This window comes from Euleptes europaea, chromosome 14 (genome assembly GCF_029931775.1).
Source record: "Euleptes europaea isolate rEulEur1 chromosome 14, rEulEur1.hap1, whole genome shotgun sequence".
NCBI lineage: Eukaryota > Metazoa > Chordata > Lepidosauria > Squamata > Sphaerodactylidae > Euleptes > Euleptes europaea.
The window spans coordinates 17,360,003-17,372,280 of NC_079325.1; the positions used below are offsets into that span (position 1 = coordinate 17,360,003).

At 50.1% G+C, this 12,278-nt stretch overlaps 1 protein-coding gene across 3 annotated transcripts in view; it reads left to right on the forward strand.

Moving 5' to 3' along the window:
- Positions 1–5,045: 5,045 nt before the first annotated feature.
- PKNOX2 (PBX/knotted 1 homeobox 2) overlaps positions 5,046–12,278 on the forward strand; it is a 379,920-nt gene continuing 372,687 nt past the window's right edge. For all 3 annotated transcript variants that reach the window (XM_056860518.1, XM_056860521.1, XM_056860522.1), the window contains exon 1: positions 5,046–5,111. The gene's annotated coding sequence lies outside the window, so the exon portion shown is untranslated. The remainder of the gene's footprint in view (positions 5,112–12,278) is intronic.

Consider the following 12,278-nt stretch of genomic DNA (forward strand, 5'->3'; position numbering starts at 1 on the left):
TGTGCTTGTCAAGGGGGGGGTGCTTTTGGAAGGAGCCAGCGATTGGCAGCAAGAGGAACTGAAGGTGCTGGAATGACTTTGCAGTGCAACATAAGCCTGTCGTTGGTGCGAGGAAACTTTAACAGCCAATTTGTCAGAACAAGGAAAAAAATAGTGCATCTTTCAGAATGTGTTTAAGAAGGAGGGGGGGTTCATAGCAGACCGAATTAATGAGGGAAATGGCATGAAATTTCTTGCAAGATCCCTTCAACTGATTGCACTTCTGATGCATGAAATGCAAGTCAAGGATTAACCAAACCCCCTTCTGTTTGATTTTTGCCAGCTGTGGCTGGTTACATTGGTGGTGGTGGGGGGAATGCCACGATCCCCACTCTGGTCTTAACATCTAAAAGGGATCCTTTGCCTTTTAGGATGGTTGCATTAAAGGCAGATTTTCCCCTGTTGTGACTTCTTCTGTCACAGAGCGGCAGTGAGGACAGAAGTAGCAACTGGTGGCATTTCCCTTCTCTGTAGCTCTGTCAAGACGCTGGTTTGGCCCTTCAGCGCTGCTTCTAATGGTTTTAGATGCTTGAAGTCTAAAGATTGCCTTTTGGCTGCAATCCTCCATGCACTTAAGAACACCTCAGTTTGCCTTGTACTGAATCAGTAGCCCTTCTAGCAGAAAACTGACTCAGTTGGACCATTTCCCAACACCTGATGCTAGAGATGGCAGGTGTAGTGGTTAAGAGCGGTGGTTTGGAGTGGTGGACTCTGATCTGGAGAACTGGGTTTGATTCCCCACTCCTCCACATGAGCGGCGGAGGCTAGTCTAGTGAACTGGATTTGTTTCCCCACTCCTATACACGAAGCTAGCTGGGTGACCTTGGGCTAGTCACACTCTCTCAGCCCCACCTACCTCACAGGGTGTCTGTTGGGGGGGGGGAAGGGAAGGTGATTGTAAGCCGGTTTGAGTCTCCCTTAAGTGGTAGAGAAAGTTGGCATATAAAAACCAATTCTTCTTCTTCTGTGACCTCCTGAATGCAAAGTGGGTGTGTTCTGCCACTGAGCCAAAGTGGCCTTCCTCAAGACAAGAGGACTGCTATAGAGTGGGTTGTGGATAGCAGCGTTGGAGCTCAGTCCGCTGGGAAGTCTTACTGTGCAAGCGGTGTTAATTTCAGGGAGGATATTTGTTGGCAGCAGTTTGTAATGGGTTTTGGCTGATATCTTTAGCTCAGTGATACTCATCAGTGGCTTGGGAGCCACCTCGGGCTCTTTTGAGCACCATTCTCTAATATGGCACCTGCCCCATGTCTCAGAAAAGTGGGCAAAGTCCTTGTCTGATATGGCTTGCAGGCTGCAGCCGGTTGCCACCTTGAAACAGCTGTCACCAGAGGAGCGGGTACTCTGTGAGCTTCGTTGAGGTGCGCGCTTCATGCCAGGGATGGAAGTAAATGTAGCTCTTTTTGTTTAGTGGTAATTTTCAAATAGGAGCCCCGTGGTGCAGAGTGGCAAACTGCAGTCCTGCAGTCCAAGCTCTGCTCACAACTTAAGTTTGATCCTGACGGAAGTCGGTTTCAGATAGCCAGCTCAAGGTTGACTCAGCCTTCCACCTTTCTGAGGTTGGTAAAATGAGTACCCAGCTTGCTGGGGGCAAAGGGAAGATGACTGGGGAAGGCATTGGCAAACCACCCTGCAAACAAAGTCTGCCTAGTAAACGTTGGGATGTGATGTCACGCCATGGGTCAGGAATGACCCGGTGCTTGCACAGGGGACCTTTACCTTTTTAATTTTCAAATGTGGCTCCCCATGAGCTGTAGAATAAGTGCCACTGCATTAGCTAGGGGGGGAAATCTGCTGTTTCTAAGCCATACTACCAGCTAATTAAAAACCTTTCAGTGTGTGTATTTGAAACTACGACCCATTGAGTTCAGTGGGGTTTCCTAATATACTGTGTATAGGATGGCACTTAAAACAGGATGGCACTTAAAACAGTCCCCCCCATAGAATATCTCTTCTGTGCATTTAATAATCTTGCACACGATCATGTGAAAAGGGGTGTGGCAGTTAATTTAGCAGCAAATTACTTATCAGAGGGAGCAAAACCAGGAAGACCCCCCCTCTGTATCCTAGCCTATTTAAATTCCAGAAAATTTCAATAATGTGAATTTTAGTAGGGGCTGTCACCTGATTAACATTTTAGTTGATTAATTATCTGCCTCTCCGATGGATTAATTGTTTATTAAATTTGAATAAATTTGCATTTTACCAGGAACTCAACATAGGTTCTGTTTAATGGGCACTGTTGAAGGAAGCACAAGATGGTGTAGGATGAACAAAAGCTACTACAGTTAGAAGTCAAGGCCCGATTGTTTTGTTTTCTTTTTCGTTCTCTACTAAGGTAATGCAAGAGAACCAAAGTAGCTTTGCTACTTAATCTACTAGAACCCTAGCTGATTAATCAAATGCTGCACTCTTATAGTGTATTGTACTATTGTGCAGGATCAAAAAATGCACAAACAGTTCCCTCTACTAAGCTTCTTGAAGTCTTGCACCTTTGACTGTAGCATAGGGGTGTTTGACCTGTGTAGCACCTTGTATCACATTACTGTAATGACCACCAAAGCAACACGACCCCCCAGTTCTCCCTGCCATAGAATCACTAAAGACACAGAAACCATATGTGTGTTTGTATAGCTCAGGGGTCCCCAACCCTGTTCAGCCTGTGGGCACCTTTGGCATTCTGTCAGAGGGTGTGGGTGCAACCACAAAATGGCTACAGCATGAGGTGGAGCAACACACATACATAAAGCCAAAGTACAGGGGAGAAAAATACTGGGAAAGAGGAGTGTGAGAGAGAATTAAACTGACACCATGGTGGCAGCTGTCGCCAAAACAGTATTTATTTTAATCTGCACAGGCAATCAGTGTCCAGTGTCCAATCAGAAGCCCTGCTGGGTGAAAGCCCCTGCTGGCCCCACCTACTCTATAACAACACTTGTTGGATACCAGGAAAGGTGTTGGTGGGCGCCATGACACCCACAGATACCACACTAGGGAGCCTTCGTATAGCTGGCTGGTATTATTTATTTCAGAAAATGTACATGTTGTCTCTCTGGAGAACTGCTTGAGGTGGGCTGACAAAGGAAAAAAGAAATATAAATGATAAAATTATCAATATTAAAACAAGACTTTGTGGGCAATGACCTCTGCTCTGGTTAGACCTCACCTAGAGTATTGTGTTCAGTATTGGGCACCGTAGTTTAAGAAATATGTAGACAAGCTGGAATGTGCCCAGAGAAGGGCAACAAAGATGGTGAGGGGTCTGGAGACCAAGTCCTATGAGGAAAGGTTGAAGGAGCTGGGTATGTTTAGCCTGAAGAGGAGAAGACTGAGAGGAGAAGTACTTGAAGGGTTGTCATATAGAGGAGGGTGCCGAGTTGTTTTCTGTTGCCCCAGGTCGGACCAGAACCAGCGGGTTGAAATTAAATCAAAAGAGTTTCTGTCTAGACATTAGCAAGAATTTTCTAACAGAGCGGTTCCTCAGTGGAACAGGTTTCCTTGGGAGGTGGTAAGCGCTCCTTCCCTGGAGGGTTTTAAGCAGAGGCTAATGGCCATCTGTCAGCAATGCTGATTCTATGACCTTAGGCAGATCATGAGAAGGGCATCTTTTGGGCATGGAGTAGGGGTCACTGGTGTGTGTGTGTGTGTGTGGGAAGGTAGTTGTGAATTTCCTGCATTGTGCAGGGGGTTGGACTACTAGATGTCCCTGGTGGTCCCTTCCAACTCTATGATTCTATGGTTCACTTGGAAGTAGGAACTCCCTCCTGTGAATTCTGTACTGCCCTCTTGCATAAGAACCTTAGGCAGTTCATGAGAGGGAGGGCATCTTGGCCATCTTCTGGGCATGAAGTATGGGTCACTGGGTGTGTGTGTGGGGGGGAGGTAGTTGTGAATTTCCTGCATTGTGCAGGGGGTTGGACTAGATGACCCTGGTGGTCCCTTCCAACTCTGTGATTCTATGATTCTATTCTATGATTCTATCAGGAGCTTCCCCCAGCTTGGGCCGTGCATCTTTAAAGCAGGAGCTGACCCGTCTGGAGCTAACCGAAAAGCATCCTGCAAGCTCCGAAGAGGGGGATTGATTTTTTTAATATATATTTTTTATTTTTTATAACATAAAATAAAACAAACAATAAAACAATAATAAAAAACATAATAGAAAATACAAAAGAGTATCAATGAAATAATCTACATTAATACAATCTAAATTAAAAAAAAATAGAAAGTTCAAAGAACCCCTTTGTCCCTCCACCCACCATAATAAGTGACCCATCACCGGACTTCCGAAGAAGTGTCTAAACCACTGGTTCCCAACCGGGGGTCCGCGAGAACTAAATTAAGATCTGCGAAACAAAGTTATAAACCCATAATAAATTAATATTTTCAATTAAAAGTTCTCTATTATAAAAATATATATTCAAATATTATTCTAAGTTTAATGTTTAACTAAGAGTTATGATTAAAGTTTATTTTCAAATTCTCGGAATTTTTATTTTGAACCTTGGGGCCCCTGCACCGAAGAAAAAAGTCCTAGTGGCCCCTGGTCCCAAAAAAGGTTGGGAACCACTGCTCTAAACAGTTTTACAAATATCATGATTAACAATAATATAAAGAAAATACAAAACCTGTTTCTATAACTCACTCACTAATTTAGTAAAATCCCTTTTTGCCGGTTTATCCCATGCTATTTTAAATTCTTCCCTATCTTTTCCGTGTAGGAATTCTGTTAATGTGGCCATCCTCATGCACAGCCATGGTTTTTCTCTCCGGGGGGGGGGGGATTGAACTTTTTATCCCCGTTCGCAAGCCCCCCGCCGCCGAGCCAGAAGAGGGTCCGCTAGGGGGAGACAAGCGGGGGGATCCGCGGGGCTGCGGGCGCGCGCGGCGTGCGGGAGGCAGCGCGCGGGGCCGGGCGGGCCGGGCCGGGGGGCCGTCGGGGGGCCGTCGGTGGGCGGTGCGCGGGGGCGGGTCCGCCGGGGCGGGCGGGTCCGGGCTGACGCGCGGCCGGGGCAGGCAGTGAGTATAGGCTGCGCTGTCAGGCCGGTGTCAGTCTGATGAAGATTGGCATGCAGGTAAGCTGTCATTCAGGGGGAGCCGAGCGGCGGCGCGTCGCAGCCTCCTCGCAGGGGCGGGCAAAGCAGGCTGTGCGCTCAGAGCAGCAGCAGCAGCAGCAGCAGCAGCTGGGCAGGCGCCGGCCGCGAGCCAGGCTTGCCGCGGGGGAGGAGAAGGGGGCTGGCGGGACTTTTCCGGGGCCCCCCTCCAGCTCCCCCTTCCCCTCCAGCTCCCCCTTCCCCTCCTCTCCAGCCGGCCACTTCTTTGGCTCCGCTCGGGGGACTTTGGCGGGGAAAGGGAGCCCGACCTGGGCCGGTGCCTTCGGGGCGGGGGGCGGCTTTGGGGCCGTGGTGCGGAAGGGGGTCCTCGCGGCTCCCCGGGCGCGCTGCAGGTGCCGCGCGGCTCCGGGCGGAGGGGAGGGGAGCGGCGCTGCCCGTGGCGCGGAGAAGGTGGGCGGCGCGGAAGCGAGGGTCGCCTGCCGGAGCCGGGAGAAGGGGACGAGGGGACGGGGCTGCGAGCCGGTGGGTGCAAAAAGGCAATGTGGGGGGGGGGAGAGGCTGCGTTTGGGAGGCAGAAGCGCCCCAATGGGGGCGAGGGGTGTTGGGGCGGGGGTCGGAGGAGCCCGGATCCAGCCGGCCGGGCAGGAACAGCCGCCCCGGACAATTGGTACCCAGTCTTTTTCCAAAGAGGGGCCTTTGGAAGTTGGGCTTGGGGGCTTTTTGGGGCCCCCGGCCGGGGGCTGCGCTGCGTCCCCCGGTTGCGACGCGCCGGAGGGGACCCCTGCCCCGGGTCGTGGCTGTCCTGCCGGGCGGCTGCCTGCGGCAACTTCTTCCCGGCCGGTGGCGGGCAGAGCGCGCGCCGGGATGCGGGAGGCGGCGGCGGCGGCGGCGGCGGCTGGAAGCTGCCCAGCGGCCTCCCCCGGGGCCCCGGCAGGGGTTTTTCTGCGGGAGTCACTCTCCCGCAAGGGGACGGCGAGCTTCCCAAGGAGCGGGGCTGGAAGAGCCGGCCTGGGGCTGGCCTTCCGCCGGCTTCGGGTCCTCCCGCCGAGGCTGGCCGGGGGCGGCCCGCGGCCTGCTCGGTGGGGGCAGCCATTGGACGGCTCTCCCCGGACGGGGACGCCTTCCTCTCGAGCGGGGGGCGCGGGGCGAGGCTGGCTCGGGATGGACGGGGCGCGGAGGCGAGCGGGCAGCTGGCCGGGCGGGCGGGCGGGCGGAGCGCCTGGCCCGCTGGCCGCCCGCCTCCCTTGCTGCCCGGGGAAGCCGAGGAGACAAAGGGACGCGCGCGGCTGTCCTCCCAGCGTGGGGCGGGGGGGGGGGAGAGAAAGCAAGCAGCCGGCTTCTTTCCCCCGTCCTCCCCCACGTGACGCTGCTGCCCCTCGGCAGTGGGGCGGTTGGGGTCGGGCTCGTGCAGGAGGGCGGGGACGGCGGGGCTGGGGAGGACCCCTGCCAGGCGCTCGCCGGAGCGGAGGGGCCGTCGCTGGGCAGGTCGCGCTTCTGCAGCCGGGCTCGGGCTCGGTCTGTCCCGTGCAAGGAGGCGGCGCAACTCTGCCGGTCCTTTTGGGCGGCTTGGGTTGGGTAAGGCTGCGGCCCCGAGGGTCGCCCTGCTGGGGACCGCTTGGATGGGACTGGGCTCCCCCGGTCGGGGCGCTGAAGGACGGGGTTGCGAAACGCCGGCTGGAACTCGAGGCGGCAGTTCTGTTCCGTGCCCCGCCCCTTCATTGCACGGGAGGCTTTGCCTTGGATTTGCCGCTCTCTAGATGCCCAGTTGTCCCACCCGAACTCAAAAATCAGCACCCATGAAGAGTTTTGACCATTCGGATGGGGAAAATGGGCATCTAGAGAGCAGCAGCCCCAGGGCAAAACCTCCCATGCACAAATGGTCTTTCGTTTATAATTCCTGATTTTCCTAAAAGGGAAACCATAGAAAAAAAGTTTTTCCACTTTCAATATAAGTTGATTTACCCTAAACAGATATCCTTTAAAAAATATTAATGTCTGTTCTCTAAAGCTTGAGAAAGTGTGTGTGTTTGTGAGGGGGGGGGTTTGCATTGCTTACCGCAATTGGGGTCTCTGGTGTCGGGTGAGCTGACTTTGCGAAGAAAGAACAAACGCCACCCTCATCCCCCTTTGGAGAAAGTTGGCTTAATTCGGTTTTGCCTAGTTTTCCTTTGGCTCCCGAAAGGTTGGGGAGCAGGCAGGAAGGGGAAATTCTCTCTCATGTCAAGCCCCCTCTGCCTGTTTCCCTTGGCTTGTGTTTGTTTAGTCTTGGACTCTCCCTTCCCCAGACAATACAAGCAGATTCTGCACATTTTGGAGGAGAAGGAAGGCTGTGATCTTAGGCACTCTTGCTTGGGTGTGCCTTTCTGAACACAGGAGGGCTTACTTCTGAGTAGGTCTGAACAGGCTTCGGCTGTAAATCTGTTTAACCCCAGCCACAGTTTTGTAAATGTAGAGCGGCGCAGGGCCGAATGAGATGCTCATATTGACCTTCCTGGTTTGCAGTAAGCCTCCCTTCCTTTGCATCTGCTGAAAAGGGCTCTGACTCACCCAAGCTCTCTGCTGCAAGAAATTAGCCTTGAAGGGGTGCCCTGTGACACCCTCTTGTTTTGGCTGCACCCGACTAAAAGGACTTCTCTTCAGCAGGGCCTCCCTTTTCGGGGCAATCTGGGTTCCTTTGTCGAAAGAGGACCGGGTGGCTGTGGGCTTTGGCCGGGGCGGGCGCTTTCTCTCTCTCCTCTGCTTGTTGTTCCTTGGCCCGCCTGTGGCTTTGACCGCATGTCATAACCATTTAAACTGTGGTTACTTTGCTTAAAGGGTCCGAAAGCTGTGTTTGATTAACTCCCGTACCAGTCGCCTTGGAAGTTCCAGTAGCCGTAAATTACACCAACACGTTTTTGCAGTAAGCTAGTGATGAAATGGAAGGAGAATTGCTGCCGTCCTGAGTAGTGTGGAGCAGAAGAGCTGACAAGTTGGGTTGTAATGAAAACCAGAGCCTGCTGTGTCTGTCTCTCCCCCACTTTCCCTTGTTGCCTCTGCCTTGGTTGGAGCGGTGCCACTTGGAAAAAAAAAATTCCGTATCAAAAAAATGCTGAGCTGCCAGAGGGCCCCATCGCCCCGGGCTGGTCCTCTGAGCCAGCTTGATTGATTTGAAATTGACTCGAGGAGCTAAGAAGAAGCTTGCTAAAAGGTCATGGGGGCAGGTTGGGGAAACATGCCAGAACTTCGCTCCTAGCGTAAAAATGGCGATCAAACAAATTACCCTTTATAATCTCCTTGGTGAATAATAATAAAAAATATTCCTTTCTACATAAGCTTTTCTGGAAAGCAGACACAACTGTGGTGATTAAAGTATACATACATACATGCCTTTTCTGAGATTGAGCCTTGGCTTGTTTCAGAGAGTTCTTGAAATGATCTCAAGTGGAAATATATGCAGCTCCATTGGTGTATATGGGCATTCTGCAGAGTAAAAAGCAAAGAAAAAAAAGATACAGGTCCCTGCCTGCAAGGAACCTACATTTACACTAGCGCTACTTCCTGAAGCCCCTTTGCCATCTCTAAGTGGCTGGTTAGGCTTTGCTTCACACATCTGTATGTAGGCGAGCCCCTTTGAAATGGAGTTAGGGTCTAGACCCCCTTTTGAGTTATGTAACTTAATATGGGGTCTATTTCACTTCCATGCAGGATTAGTGAAGTGTGCTTTTTGCTTAGGCAAACAGGAGGGGCTGGAGCTCAGTGGCAGAGCATCTGCTTTGCTTGCAGAGAGTTCCAAGTTCAATACCTGGCATCTCCAGTTAAAAAGGACCCAGCCGTAGGTGATGTGAAAGCCCTCTACATAAAACCCTGGAGGTCTGTTGCCAGTCAGAGAGGACACGACTGACCTTCATAGACCAATGGTCTGGCTCAGTAAAAGGCAGCTTCATGTCTAGACAACAGTTGGAGCGACCACAAAAGAAGCCTCGGGCTAGACGAGCTATACTGCATCTTTTAAAAACTTCTCTTAATATAAGAACTAGCATGAACTGTAGGAGGTTGGCACCATCTTGGAGGAGGCGTTTCCTGTTGTCTCTGTCACAGAAAGAAATGCCGCTTAGAAGGGACCTGCTTTGGCATACATATAGACCATCTAAAACAGAAGTGTCAAGTGTTTTATTCCTGTGCACAACAAAACACTTGAACAGAACTCATCTGGTCGGGTCTTGAAACTTCCGTAATCAGGTAGCTGGCTAGTTGAGTGGTTATGCTAGCTGTTTATATGTGATGCAGCCATCTACAGGCAACTCACATTTTGAGAAATAGATCTAAGATGAGACACTTGCCTTCAGATGGGTGAGCAGATCCATCTGCCTTATTTGTAAAGCAAGTTTTTCCCCTGGGAGGGACTGGTGTTGGGAATTGGGAATGTTTTTGCTTCTACAGCTGTCAGATTCCATTTTGTTTTAGTTTGTAGCCACTCGTTATTGCCTTGCTTGCTTGTCCCTGCCCCTGTCCCTTCATTTTCTTCACTGACCCTATGATGGTCCAATAGATAATAATGGGAAGAAGCATCATTTTCACAGATGCCTCTCTCCCCCCTTTTAATGACTCAAGTATGTGTGTGTGTTAAGTGCCATCAAGTCACTTCCGACTCATGGAGACATACTTAAAAGAAAAAATCCACTAAAATTGCTAAAGGTTCAGTCAAATCTTATTGCTGAGCTAGAGGGGATGATCTATGAATGGCTCTCTCACTGTTTTTAAGGGGCAAACAGCCCTTGGGATTCCAGTTAGGATTGAGGCAGAGAGAAAGAGGAAACCCTGCCCATCCATGCCACGTTCACACCATCCTTAGGGCTGATGTTTGCCTGTGAGTGTGTGTTAGTTAGGTGACGTCAAGTTTCTTCCGACGTATGGCAACCCTAGAAATTAATGCCCTTGCTCAGGTCCTTTATAGACTCAATCCATTTCATGTTGGATCTTTCTCTTTTCCTGCTGCTTTCAACGTTTCCTAGCAGATAGTTGCATACAGGGTCAAAAAATGCCCATATAGTGCTTGTACGTCTTTTAGTGAGGCATATAGCTCTGGAGGAGTGACTGATACTGCAGAAATGGAGTGGCAAGAAGAAGAGAGAAAAGGGATAAACCCATTCCTCTCCCACACAACATCCATGTTCAAAATCCCTCTACCCTGGCAGATGCTATTTACATTTTTTAAAAATTGGGAATATCCCTTCACAACTCTCCAGTTGTCGTGTGCAGGTGGCCCTGCCTGTGACTGACCGCAATCAAGGAAGAGGAATTGATCATTTGGTTAATTGTTATTGCAAAGACTGTTTCATATAGAACCGTGAGCTTAAAATGTGGGGAGAAAAGTAACATTCCCAAATGCACAGCTTGGAAAAAGAATTTGGAATACACACACACAAATCTCTAAAGATGGAATGCATAGCACAACGGCAGAAATGTAAATCCACCTGTCTGCACATCAATCAGATGAATTTTTTTTTAAAAAAAAGATATAAACATTTAAAACTGTCTTTCTGTCTTTCACACATGCACTTTCACAGCAGGAGAGAGGCTCAAAACTGTTCAGTGTGCTGTGTTGAAATCTGTCTTGGTGTCATCCCAGCTTGTTCCCCCTCTTTCCTCTCCCAACATTGACTCCCTGCCAAAAATGTTAACTATGTGCACACACTCACGAGCATGCACGCACAGAAGACTTGAGATGTGAGTTTGTGTCATGCGCATAAGAGCTCTGCTTGGAGAATCCTTTGGGGAGGTAACTTCTGTGTATGCTGTTTTTTGGGGGGGCGGGGGGAGACTGCAAGCACAGATCATAATGCAAGCAAGACAAGGGAAACAATTTCCTAAAAAGCTATGCAGACTCTTTCAGATCTTAGCTTCTTAACTCTGTGAATACTATTTTTTATCTTTAAAACTATCCCTTTTAAAAAGAAGAAGCTAAATGGGGAAAATGCCTTGTGTAGTAATTAAGCAGTAGTTTTCGTGAAACACGTGAAGCTGCCTTATACTGAATCAGACCACCAGTCCATCAAAGTCAGTATTGCCTGCTCAGACTGGCAGTGGCTCCCCAGAGTCTCAGACAGGCCTTACATATCACCTACTGCCTGGTCCTTAACTGGAGATGCTGGGGATTGAACCTGGGACCTTCTGTATGCAAAACAGATGCTCTACCACTAAGCCACCCCTCCTCTCCTTTCCTGTGGGCAATTTCAAGAAACACTTGGGTGTGTAGCATTTTTGACCCAGTGGCGGGGAAGATATTACTAACATATAATAGATCACAAAGGTTAGCCATGTTAGTCTGTCAGTAGCAGTAGAAAAGAGCAAGAGGCCAGTAGCACCTTGCGGCCCCAGCCCTATGGGGGGGGGGGAAGGGAACCGGGGGGGGGGGGTTCCCGCCACCCCAGGGGAAACCCATATCCTGGTGACTGACCTGCATGTCCCAACCAAGAATGACTAGTACACCGTTGCTGGGGTAAAAGGCCACAACTTTATTGATTACAGCGTTAGGCATTGGCAAGCATGAAGGGCAGGATCCGAGGATTAGCTGACCCGTCTGTCAGCTGACAATTTCTGGCAGGGTATGAGCTTTCTGAAGAAGTGAGCTGTAGCTCACAAAAGCTTATAACCTGCCAGAAATTTTGTTAGTCTTTAAGGTGCTACTGGACTCTTGCTCTTAATGTATAATAGGTTAGCCATTGATTTTGTACAGTGAGATGGGGTGTGGGTTGCTATTAGAAATGCGTAAACTGTACCCTATACCCAATGATGGTGTGTACCAAGCTAGGCAGATTGTACTCTCCTACCCTTGTAGACACTGAGACTTGTGGAGCAATCTGGACACTTTCTGGAGTCTCTGTGTTCCTGTCTCTTCTGACCTTCATGCCGGGTTCCTCTGTGGCCCTGCTGTACTTTTTGTGGACCTCTAGACTTGGATAGAAGAATGAGACCTTGGAGGAAGTATGGATGGGCTCCTTTGACCTTGGAGTGCCAACTTGGCATGGTGTTTGAGAACAGTTCCGTTGTTCATTAACAGTTGTGTGGCATAGGTTTTCACAGAATAGAGCCCATTTTGGCAAGGGCCTCAGATAGCAGATTGATGTAGGCACAGAGAAGATGGAAAAATGTGGTGTTGGGGGAGCCAAATGTGACTGGGGTGCAGCAGGGCTGTGTCTTTTCCGTGCA